The sequence below is a fragment of the Physeter macrocephalus genome, chromosome 8 (genome assembly GCF_002837175.3).
Source record: "Physeter macrocephalus isolate SW-GA chromosome 8, ASM283717v5, whole genome shotgun sequence".
In the NCBI taxonomy this organism is placed as follows: domain Eukaryota; kingdom Metazoa; phylum Chordata; class Mammalia; order Artiodactyla; family Physeteridae; genus Physeter; species Physeter macrocephalus.
The window spans coordinates 70,569,501-70,580,386 of record NC_041221.1 but is presented as its reverse complement, the minus strand read 5'-3'; the positions used below and the strand labels follow the sequence as shown (position 1 = coordinate 70,580,386).

The window sequence follows — 10,886 nt, the reverse complement described above, 5'->3', positions numbered from 1 at the left end:
ACCGGGGCGCGAACCCGGTTCCCCTGCATCGGCATGCGGACGCGCAACCACTGCGCCACCAGGGAAGCCCAGGGCTGTATTTTTAAAAGCAACTTTAAGGATATTTCATTGAAACGAATATGTCACTAAAATGACTAGAATTCTGAAATCCAATTACAGCTTCCTTCACTTCCTCTCCTTCCCCACTCCCTCCAAGCCACCATCAGTCCACACTCGATTCTGACCCCACTTGCCTGACATAAGCCTGCAAGAACCATCACTGCAACACCCTGCTGGCCTCCTGAGAAAAGCATTCTGGTCTCTCCCTTTGTCTCTCTGCCACAAATCTGCAAGTCCCTCCCTAAGTTTTGGTGGTCCTTTTGTTTGCCTTGAATAGACCTACTTTCACATCCACTATAGTACCAGCAGCAAACTGATTCCAGATTGCAGCCTAAATCCTACCCGAATCCACAAGAAGGACTGGGCCATCCAAGCACCCATTACAGATACCAATTTATCAGGAACGTGCACTAAGCCAACACAGGAATGTCGGCAACTTGTTGCCAGTGAACTCAGCTGTCCACGTGAAACTTTTCAACTGGCCAGACATAAGCCCACTCCTGGCTCCCACCAACATATATATTAAAGCATCCTGCAAGGCACAGCCTTTTCTCTACGGTGCACTTTAGCAAGTTAGATGGTTTGCCCACAGAGTCACAGATCTTGAGGTCAGCTGACAGAACGGCTGAGGCCGGCACCAAGGGACCAATGACACGCTGAAACTGCAGGATGCAGATTGCAGTATTTATCAGTAACAAGTGGTTCACATTATTATCTCAATTTGAAGCACTGACCTAAGACTTCCATGAAGGTGTCTTGTTCAGAAATAAAAAAGAAACTCAAAAAAAAAGAGAGAGAGAGAGAACTAAAGAAAAATGAGATCTGTTTTGCTATCATGTAAGTCAGGAAAAGAAACTTTTAAATACATAGTGAACTACACTTTACTACTATTCATGTATTCAATGCATGAAGAGTACACTTCCCCTATACTTAGTAAATAGGAGTACTCATCACTACAGAAAATATGTGATGTGTGAGACAATTTCAACTAAGTGTAAATGTTATGCTACATCTGGGTCTGTAATAAACCCCAATTTCTAAATATAAACATAGGCATGCCTTTTTCTAAAGAGAAAATCAGCTTCTCTTTGCCATAAAAAAATGACTACTAGATAAATATTTAAGGAATACCACTTCAAGACTGCCAACCTATTGCCCTGCCCCGAGAATTACCCCACCGCCCCCTAACATGCTGGTCTGGCCCTGACCTCAGCCCCATTTTATTAGCCCACCCACGCATACCATGAATCCCAGCTCTTCTGCAAACCCTCCTCTCCCCCGCAAAGTTATCCCCCTTGTTATTTCTGTCTGTGCCTTCTATTTCAAAAGCAGAGAGGTTCCTTTTCTTTCCAATCTTGCTTCGTACTCAGTTCCCACATATAATTTTGGTTTTATCAATCCCTTCCTCCCCCACCTCTTTAAGTCTCCTCCTCTTTACTTCAATCCTTCCTCCTGGGTAACACCAAAGGGAGCGCGAGTCTCCGTTACCCGAACACACCCATTCTTCTCCTCCCTGCTACCCTGACTAACCATCCCGTTCTCTTCTGCACGTCATCTCCAAACTTTCAAAGGAGCGTTCTGCTTGAAAGAGTAAGTGACCTCTATTTCCTCACCAGTTCCACATGCCTTAACCAAGTGCAAACACACTGACAGCAGAACTGCAACAAGGAGGCTGGGGGCAGCTGCGGCAACCTGGAGGGGGCAATACCCCCACCCCTCACACTCCCTCCACTACACCGCCGACACAGGGCCTCCAGCCAACATCCAACCCAAGAGGAATGAGGGCTAGGGGTGGTTTGAAATGTGGGATTTTTATGTGAAATCTAACAATTTCTAAATACTAGCTATTAATCTGATTGTTTTAAACACTGAGGATGAAATGAATTACCTTCTTATGGTTGGATTCAGCCTACAGCCCTGAAATTTGCAAACTATTAAATCTAAAAACAGTTTTAAAATTCATCAGCGACCACTTAGCTGCCATAACCAATAGCCTTTCTCACCTCATTTTTCTCACCCTTCCGCGTGTGTTGGTGAGGGGGCGTTTTATCACCAACTCGTGTGTTAAACTGCCAGAGCCAAGATTCTGTGACTCCATTCCTTCCTTACTGTTCTGTCGTCACCTCTTTCCTTAGCTTATCTTGCTTGATCATTTTCTTTTTTCTCTTTCAAAAACCCCTAATTGCAAAATCATCTAATATCTGGGATTCAACTATTCCCACTAGAGAGCTCACTCTCCCCAAAAAACTCCAGCTTCTCCCCCAAGCTCCAGTCTCAAACTTCTGTGTATAGGGTACAAGAACCCCCAAAATACCCCCTAATTCTCTTCCTTAGCACTGTTGCCACCAAATCCACTTATTCTACCCCTTTCCTTTTAGCCAACCAGCCTCAAAACTCCACCAACTGCCCCCTCACTCCTGACACCCAATCAGTCATCACTTCTCTTCTGTGCCCTTTGCAAAATCTGTCATGAATGTCTCCACCTTTTCTTTCTTCCTCCTTGACTCTCATTAGCTCTCAGCTGGAGGCCTAATCCCAGAGCCTACAAATCCACCTCCCAGGCCCAGGTCCTTCATCTCTTCACCTCCACCCTGCCGCAAGATTCATCTTCCCGAAGGACTCAAGTCCTGGCACTCCCGTGCTCAGAACAATTAAACTGGTCCCTATTGCTTACCCAGAACGGAACTCATCACCCTACCTGATATTTTCAGACTGCTCCTCCTCCACTTCTTTCAAACCCTGTGCATTTCAACCAAACTTACTCACCTGTTCTGCAAACACACCTCACCTTCTTTACTTAAGCCACTCTCCTGCATGAAATATCCTCCCTTCCTTCTACCAAAATCTTAAGTGGCAAGCAAAGTCCTTTTTATAAATGTTCGGACTGCCTCCTGACTAATGTAATCCTCTTCTCTGAAACCCCATAACTCTGGATCTATTCCTCTGGTGGACTTAACACAGTGAAGCCTCCATTAAGAGCTCATGATTCGTGTGTTATCTCTGTAAGATGATGGGTTCCTTGGAGTGGCAGGTTTGGGGTCTCATTTGTCTTGGACCACTCACAATGCTAGCAGTGACTTCCATCTCCAAATTTGAGGACCAGATGACTGGGCCAGTTTCCTGACTGCCTGCAACAGTAATAATAATCACAGTATAGGTTTTCACAGGCTGGGGTGGAGCCTAGCAGTATGAGAGAGTTGAGGACTGCCTGTCTTTCTGGCTGAGGCAATTTTGGGATTAGAATGATATATAGAGGCACAGTGGGCCAGTTACAGGTGCAATCTCATATTTCTTACTTTAGCTTGACATTGGTTCCTGTCAAGTGAACTTTAACTGCTATTTCCAATTCTCCTTCCAGTTTGAGATTAGAGCTGGTGTTTAGTCACCAAGATAGCAAGCTCCTCTGTGGCAAACTAGATCTCCTCAAAGATCCCCCTCCATCCTGTCCCCTGGTTCTCTATCCACTGTATTACCTTGGACTTGTCCTTCTCCAGGATTCAGCCCACAGCGCCTGATCCACAAAGTTGCCTTGGACTACAGGGTTTTCATTTCATTCTCCTAAAAAATAAATGTAACATTTTTTATTGAAACATCCCACATGGCTAAAAGAATTCAAACAGAACAAAAGTGTACTAAATGAAAAATCTCCCTCCCACACCATAGTTCCCCAGTTGAGGAGTCTCTCAGTCTCCTAAGGACAACCGCTAAACCATTTCTTTGGGTACCCTTCCGGAAGTTTTCCCTCACCTGCAAATATATATAACATATAATCACTTTTGTATAGGAATAAAAGAACACAACGCACACTAGTGTGCTACTTGGTTTTTGTTCTTAACAATATTCAGCGATTGTAAATATTCAGTAACTTGTAGATCTAAGTTAATACACAGAAAGCCCTTGGAACAGTACCTGGCCCACAGTCAGTGCTCAATGGCCCTTCACATGGAACCTAGCAGAGGACATTCCAAGATTCTAAAGTTCATACCAATTAGACCCTAGGAGCACACAAAAAAACACTGCAGTTCTGCGGCACGAGAGCTCAGAGGTGCTTCCTCTCACTCACATTCCAGAGACAGGCTCCTGCAGACTTGGCTGTCACCTCTCACACTGCCACCAGAACTCATATGCTCCTCTCAACCAAGACACACCTCCCTTCCTCTGATCCCACCAAGTCTAAACAATCCATGCAAGAATAAAGGCCTCAAAATGGGTTTTGCTGCAAGCCCTTTCAGAAAACTGAGAAAAAGCCGCTTCTTGCCTTTTAATTTGACTACATGGCAACGAAAGAGAAATTCACCCGGATACTATGCGCTGTGTGAAATCAGCACACCCGGTTTTGCCCAAGCTGGTTCAGCCCCGCACCCCGTCACGGTAACGCGGAGAGTCTCCGGCCTTCGGCTCCTGTCCCAAACCTCTCCTACCAAGTCCTCTGATTAGAGCAGAGCTCCCAGCAGGTGTAAATTAAGAAGTTAACCAGGCCCAGGGCACAGCTGCGGGTTGGAGCGCCCTTGGGAGACCACCAGATGAGTCTTTGCTCCCCTCGAAAGCAGTTTTCAGTTTAAAGCTCTGAAAAACTTCTCCCCACCCTCCCAACCCCGCCGTTTTCTCCATTTTCAGTCCTCCCCTCCCCCCCACGGAGGCCTGCAGTACTTCCCGTTGTTTGGTTCACACACCTGAGGAGCCTCTCACTTCCGCTGCTGCTTACAGCCAGCCTACCCAGCATGCACCGCGGCAGACCGGGCACCCCACCCCACCCCGGGGCCGGGGGGGAAGGGCAGGGCCAGAGCGTTTCACTCTTGAGGTTTTTGGGGTGTCTGTAGAATTTGGGAGGGCTTGCATTTAGGGAGAAGCTGGTGACCACTGCTCCTGAACAACGAGTTGAAAGTCCTTTTAAATTCCATCCCCCCTAGAGACTTTTCTTTCCAAGTACACGCGGGTTTATGGGCTGGAGGACACAATGTGCACGCACAAACGGGGTCCCCCAGCAACTGAAAGTGGGGAGAAATGCCATCACAGCGGCACCCTGATTCTCATTAGGGGAAGAAACATGAGTTGCTTGACCCTTTCATGTTACTTGCTGAGAGGCTTATGTAGGGTGAGAGACGGGGTCAGAACAGGCCAGCCGTAGACAACTGTTTTGCCACTGACTTTGCAGACATTTCCCAAAGCCCTGGAGCACCCGATACCCGTGCCGGCATAACTGCACACACACAGGGAGAGTGAGCCTTCTTTCATAACAGCTGCAGCTTCTTAACGGATTGGCCTTTCCACGGAACCTGTCATAGAGACTAGCCCAAAGCCCCTGTCAACAAGAATATTAAAAATTCAGGAAGAAGTTGAGTAAACAGGGCACTGTAACTTAAAGTGGCACTTGGTCAGGCCACCCTGGCCAACAGAGATCCAGGGGCTACTGAATGACCTCAACTGTCCTGGACCAGAACGAATAAGGAGAACCTTGTGTGCGCAAAAATGATAACCAGGCCAACCTCCTAGAGCCCTGGGTGTGAACCAAAGGCTGGGGTCAGAAGGGTGCCCCAAGCAGTGTGTCAAGGCTCAGACCAACCTCGAGAGGAACATCCAAGGATGCACTGGGATTGTGTCACGGATGGAATGTGGGCTGCAGGCTGAGCATTGTGCTGAAGGCAAAGTGACAGAGTCCCTGTGCACGGGTGTGAGAGAAGAGCGGGGTGTATGTTTAGGGGAGGAATCAGACACTCTCCAGGGGAGGACGGATGACAACTCTGAGCAGCTGTCTGCAAAGTTCAGGACTGCAGAGCCGTTCCAGTGACTTTAGGGAATTAAGATGTTTGGGGCAGGAGTTCCAGACAAAACTCTGAATTTAGTCTAGCTTCCAGTTGCTTCCAGCCAAAAACCTGGGCCTCAGTCTTGGCATCTCTCTCTCTCTCTCTCTCTCTCTCTCTCTCTCTCTGGCCCCCACCCCACGTCCAGTCTATCAGGGAATCCTATTGGCCCCTATTTTCAAAATATATCTCAATTCTGCCCAGTTCTCACCACCTCTGCTGCTATCTATCACCCTGGTCCAATCTATACCATCTCTCACCTCAATTACTGAAATAACTTCTCCAGGGTTCTTATTTCCACCTTTGCTCCCCTGCAGTCCACACAGCAGCCAGAGGGATACAATGAAAATGTGAGTCAGATGGTGTCCCTCCTCTGCTGGAAACCCTCCAATGGCTCCCCATCTTACTCAGAGGAAAAGCCAAATCCTTCCACTGTCTTACAAGGTCCTGCACAGACTGGCCGCATGGTCCCTTGGTCCTCATCTCCTCCTGCTCTCAGCCTCACTCCCTCACTCCAGCCTTACTGGTATCCTCATCCTCCTTGAACTGACCATGTCCACTCCTGCCTCAGGGACTTCCTCAACTGTACTTCCCTTGGCCTGGGAAGCTCCTTCCCAGGATATATTCATGACTCACCCCTCAGCTCATTCAGTCTTTTCTCAAATATGAAATCCTCAGGAAGCTCTACCCCATCCAAAATTACAAGTGCATCCCCTTTGAACTGCTCTATTATTTTCATATCATTTATCACTTTCTAATGTGATGTATAAGCACTATATATAGAATGATTTATTATACATTTATTATACATTGTCCTTCCTCACACTAAAATGCAAAGTTCCATGAGAGCAAGGAGTTTTATGTAGTTTGTCAATTGGTGGATTTTTTGAGGCTACTAGAATGTCTGGCTTACAGATGGCTCTCAATACAAATAGTTTAAATGTATAAGTAAAGTAATTTAGGGTTGAAGCCACCGAATGGCCACTTCACCAGACTAGTAGCTCCTCTATGGCAGGAAAGGTACCATCCATCCATTCATACACGTGATACATATTTATTGAGCACCTAACCTATACAAAGCACTTTGCTGGGGTCTAAAATATAATGGTAAAAAAAAAAATACATGGTCCTACCTTCAAGGAGCTTACAACTTAGTGACTGGAGACAGATATTCAACAAATAACCCTGCAAATAAGGAGATAATTACAATTGACATAAGTGTACTATTAAAATAGTCCAGGAAAGACATTCTGTTTTGAGTTAGGTTGGTAGCAGAGGAAATGGAAAGAGCTGAACTGATTCGAGATTACTTAGAAGATGGAAAATACAGGCATTGTCAATGGAGTAGATGGGGTTGGGGAGAATTTTATGACAAAGGTGAGTCCTGAATTTCTGGTTTAAGAAACTGGGTGGATTAAAGTGCCCTTTGCATGGGTTAGTGTAGGAGGCTTGATAATGGACCCTCAAAAGATATCCATGTCCTCAACTCTGGAACCTGTGAATGCTACCTTATCTGGAAAAAGAGTATTTACAGATATGATTAATTTAAGGGTCTTGAGAATGAGAGATTATTCTGGATTAACTGGATGGGCCCTAAATGCAATCTTCCTTATAAGAGGGAAGCAAGGAGAGATTTAAACACACACATACAAGAAGGCAATGTGAAGATGGAACAAAAAGAGATTTAAAGATGCTGCCCTTGAAAATTGGAGTGATGTGGCCACAAGCCAAGTCTGATCATTAATTTTCTGTGTCACCTTGACTGGGCCATGGGATGTCCAGACATTTGGTCGAACATCGTTCTGGGTGTGTTTGTCAGGGTGTTTCCTGATGAGATTTTGTTTGACTCAGTAGACTGAGTAAAGCAGGTTGTCCTCCCTAATGTGGGTGGTCCTCATCCAATAAATTGGAGACCTGAATAGAACAAAAAGTCTGAGAAAGAGGAAACCTCTCCTGCCTAACTGCTTGAATCAAGACAGTCCTCTTCTCCTGCCCTCAGACCGGAATTTACAGCATGGACCCTCCTGAGTCTCTAGCTTGACGACTGCAGATCTTCTCACCCTCCATAGTTACATGAGCCAGTTCCTTATAATAAAACTATACATACACACACACAAACACACACACACACACACACACACACACACACACACTACTGCTTCTGTTTTTCTGGGAAACCCTCACTAATACACCAAGAAATGTTGGCAACCACCAGAAACTGGAAGAATCAAGGAACAGATTTATCCCTGAAGCCCCCAGAGAAAGTGTAGTCCTGCTGACACCCTGATTCAGCCCAGAGGAACTAATTTTAGATTTTTGGCCTCCAGACTGGGAGTATAAGTGTGTGCTGTTTTACGCCAATCCACTTGTAGTAATTCATTACAGAAGTCACAGGAAACTAACGCAACGGGAAGCAATGTAAGAGGATCATCTGAGGGTAGGGGGACATCAAGATTCAGTTTGGAATATGGGATCCGAGATGCCTGTCACACACCTAATGGAGAAGCAGGCCAAAAACGGATTTGGATATGCAGGTAGGAGACTGATGGAATGGTCTGAGCAAGCGTTATCAGCCCCATGGTCCCAGAGCCTGGAAAGCATGAGAAGTAGAGTGAAAAGGAAAGATGGCCAAGCACCATGTCCTGAGGAACTCTCAACATTGAGAGGACAGGTAGAAAGGTAGCCTGAAAAAGAAACAGGAGAACGTGGGGTCTTTGAGGCCAAGAGATATGAATGTTTTTGAATGACAAGAGTGATGATCAATTCTGGAGCAGAACCCAGCCTGGAGTAGATTTAAGATTGAATGGTTGATGGGAAAGCAGAGAGAGCCTGTGTGGGCAACTTATTCTTGAATTTTGTTTGACTTGGAACGTACATAAAGAGAGCGGATAGTTGCTATGGACAATGGATCCAGGGAGGAATTTTCATTCTTATTTCCAGATAAAAGAGTTTCAGGCATTGTGTATGACTTGGAAATACCCAATAGAATGGAAACAAATAGAAATTCAAGTGAGGGTGAGGTTACCTGCTGAAGCCTGAGAAGGGGAGCATACAGTGATCAGGTCTCAATCCTGGCTGTAGTTTAGGTGTCCCTGAAGACATTGTAAAAATTCCAATTCCCAGCCTGCACTCAAGACCAAAGACGTCAGATTTTCTGAGTTGGGAGCCAGACATCAGACATTGTTAAAGCTTCCCAGGTGATTCCTATGAGTGGCCCGTGGGATTCAGAGCACATCTGGAAGGAGTGGTATTGGGTCCAAGGAGGATCAGGTGCAGGTGCAAATAAGTCTGGAGGTTTGGTGGGTGTAAATTAGAGGCTTCCCAGCATCACCTTTCTATTTCCAAAATTCAAGACAAGGTCAAGTGCTAAGCATGTGCTGAGTGTATAAGCGAATAAGGATAAGACTGAGAGCTGAAGAAAAAAATGACATTGTTCATACTGAGAGTGGAAAGAGGAAGATGCCTCAACTGGAAAAATGTGGGAAGAGTGTGGAAAGGGCTGTGAATTTATAGCTATACCTTCCATCCATTCATTCAACTGGCATTCGTCAGACAGACACCAAACCAGGCTGTGGGGATAAAACATAAGCAAGACATTGTCCCCAACCTCACAGCTTTCACAATTCAATGGAGGAGAGGGACATACAAGGAAACAGAACATTCAAGAGCTGTAATAGAATCAAGCACAAGGGATAGTGGGGACTTAGACCTTTGTGGGGACAGAAGTCACCTCCTCCCATAACAGTACTTGGCACATGCTCTTGAGACATATTCATTGTACTCCAAGCACCTTATCATTCTGAGGAAACAGAGGAGGAAATGACAGCTCAGCTCTTATTCTGCAGGTATGACTAAAGCAGCCCTAAAACTGTAATGACATGTCAGCTGGTCAGTGCCACATGGGGTCTCTAAGCAGGAGGAAGTCTCAGCTGTCAGGCAGGGTGGTGGCAATGCTGAGGTCAAGATGGGATGTTCTACATCAGGGGTCCCCAACCCCCGGAGACGAGGACCACTACTGGTCCTCAGCCTGTTAGGAACGGGGCCGCACAGCAGGAGGTGAGCGGTGGACGAGCGAGGGAAGCTTCATCTGCCGCTGCCCAGGGCTCGCATTACCTCTTGAACCATCCCTCCCCGCCCACCATTCCCCCGCCCACGTCCATGGAAAAATTGTCTTCCACGAAACTGGTCCCTGGTCCCAAAAAGGTTGGGGACCACTGTTCTACATGGTAATCTTCCAGGTGACATTCAGAAAGTGGCCACTAGGTGGCAGGGTTAACATTTGCAAAATAGCTGCCCGTAGCAGTCACTACTAGCTGGATACTCGCTGGAAACATTTTTTGTTCCCATCCCAAAGGGAAAGTGGAGCCAAGTCCTAGGGACATAGGATGATTGGGTTGAGTTTCTCGAATTTCACCCAGAGCTCCCTCCATATGCAATCCCTCGCTTCTAAAGCCGGACCCCTCTCTGCTTTAGGGACACTGGCCTCAGTACACACCCTGTCCTAAGGAGCAGTTTCAGAGTGGGGTTTGCAGTGGGGAGGAGGAGGAGAACAGGCTGCAAAGTTTTCTTCAAAACACTGGGGGAAACAAGTGGCTCTGATGGTTTTTTTCCCTTCTTCAGATTTCCCTGTCACCGTCTTTCTCCTGTTTTATCTGGTGCCAGGCTCCCTAGGTTCAAGCCCTACCTCAGCCACAGAGCCAAATGACCTTGAGCAATTTACTTAGCTTCCTTGTGTTTCTTTACCCAGAAATGACAGAGTGTAGCCATAAAGATTAAGTGAGTTAAAATCTCTAACTTACTTAGAACAGTACCCGGCAGTAAACAGTAAGCACTATGTACTAAATATTATTATTATTATTTTCTCAATGAAAAAAAAAAGAACTTTTTTCTAAATTCCTTATGAAGATGGTAAATAGTTGGCACTCTAAGTTGTAATTTAAAAACATAGGGCTTCCCTGGTGGCGCAGGGGTTGAGAGTCCGCCTGC

General features: G+C 46.1%; 1 long non-coding RNA gene across 1 annotated transcript in view; it reads right to left on the bottom strand.

Annotated features, from left to right (window-relative positions):
* The window catches only part of LOC102993634 (uncharacterized), a 36,038-nt gene that overhangs the window by 10,610 nt on the left and 14,542 nt on the right, over positions 1-10,886 (bottom strand). Inside the window, exon 6 of the long non-coding RNA XR_003680926.2 lies at positions 3,573-3,657. This is a non-coding gene — a long non-coding RNA (uncharacterized lncRNA). The remainder of the gene's footprint in view (positions 1-3,572; positions 3,658-10,886) is intronic.